This window comes from Otolemur garnettii, unplaced genomic scaffold, assembly GCF_000181295.1.
Source record: "Otolemur garnettii isolate 467f Iridium unplaced genomic scaffold, OtoGar3 scaffold00236, whole genome shotgun sequence".
Classification (NCBI taxonomy): domain Eukaryota; kingdom Metazoa; phylum Chordata; class Mammalia; order Primates; family Galagidae; genus Otolemur; species Otolemur garnettii.
In genome coordinates, this window is record NW_003852631.1 from 1,062,010 (window position 1) to 1,063,595 (window position 1,586).

A 1,586-nucleotide genomic window follows, 5' to 3' on the forward strand; every position below is an offset into this window, starting at 1 on the left:
TTTTTTTTTTTTTGCAGTTTTTGGCCAGGGCCGGGTTTGAACCCACCACCTCCAGTATATGGGGCCAGGGCCCTACTCCTTTGAGCCACAGGCACCACCCTCCTTTGTTGATTTTTTTCCTTTTGCATCTTCTCATTTAGCCTTTCCTCTGTGTCAGAAGATGGTCCTCCTCTTTCTTGAATTTCCGTTCCTCCCGTTGCTCACAAGCTGAGCGATGAGGTTTCTCCTGTAAGAAAGTGTCTGCGCTTTCTCTCCACTCTGATCTAATGAGTAAAGGATGCAGCTATTCCCAACTGCAACTTCCTTCAGCCAGGAGAATTTTTTCCACTATGTGTCGGACTTCCTTCTCAATCTTTAACATCCACAGTACTGAGCAGCTCTGTCCAGTCTTTCCTTAAACTTTGTGTATCCTAAAATAACTGTCAGTTTTTTGCATTGAACAGGCTGTTTCCTCCTCTAACCAGTGATCAGTACTCCTAGAACTTCATCCTCTGAGGGCCAAGGAATGTACTCAGCCTTGTCACTAACCTCTTGTCATGGAATGAGAAGCACATAATTCATTTTCCTCAAGTTTCTTCTTTTTCAGATCACTTGAAAAATCCCTCCTAGAAGCCTTAACTGTTCCTGTGACATGTATTTTCATTTTATGTAATACCCAACCAAGGCGAGGGCTGGTGTAGAACCTGTCGGTGCAGGTGTGACAGGCAGAACCAATCATATGCACTTGCAAAATGCGTACCAAATCAATCACTATTCAAGATGTAAACGGCAATCAGGACAAATAAGACTTTCTGTTGCTGTCCTGCCCTAACAGGGAATGTAAGAAAACACATAACCATTTTCTGAATCACAGGCAAAAACACAACCAAAAAAAGGGTCGGATGTCTTCCAACATGGGAGCGGAACAGGAAAATCATTCTGTTGGATCGGAAGAGCTATTTCTCTTCGTTCGCTTTTTACCCTTTCCCACTAAAATGTTTGTCACCTTCAATTTAGCCTTTTATTTAATTATTGAAATGAAACGCTTCCTCTACTAACATATTTTTAAGCATAAACATAAAAAAACTACTCTGAGAGACAAAAATCCCTTGAAACCACATTAGGCCTTCATAATAGGTTGGCTATGAAAGAAGAGCGGCCCTCTCCCACCCTACCAAGAAACTGGTTAGGCTAAGGCACTTCCCTCCCACACATGGTGCCGGCTGGAGTTGTGATTCAGAACAGGATCCTCTACAGGACCTAGAGAGGCCACCCTGCATGAGCACATTGTCTGTTAACTGGTCTCTTCTTCTCTTTTCCAAACCCCCTTCTCCAACTTTTCTAACTTTAATGCATAGATTCTCAATAGCAGCCCTACTGACATTTTGCACTGGGTAATTCTTTGTGGGAAACTCTTAAGCATAGCAGCATCTCTGCTCTCCCCAGGAGAAGCCAAGAGCAATGCACCCATCCCTCCCAGTCCTGATGACTGAAAATGTTTTCAGTTACTGTCAAAATCCCACTTGAGAGCCACTGCCTTTTTTTTTTTTTTTTTGAGACAGAAGCCTCAAGCTATCCCCCTGGGTTGAGTACCATGGCATCACAGC

At 43.4% G+C, this 1,586-nt stretch overlaps 1 protein-coding gene across 1 annotated transcript in view; it reads right to left on the minus strand.

Moving 5' to 3' along the window:
- Positions 1-105: 105 nt before the first annotated feature.
- Positions 106-1,586, minus strand: part of SELENOT (selenoprotein T) — a 25,490-nt gene continuing 24,009 nt past the window's right edge. Inside the window, exon 6 of the mRNA XM_023508267.1 lies at positions 106-226. The gene's annotated coding sequence lies outside the window, so the exon portion shown is untranslated. The remainder of the gene's footprint in view (positions 227-1,586) is intronic.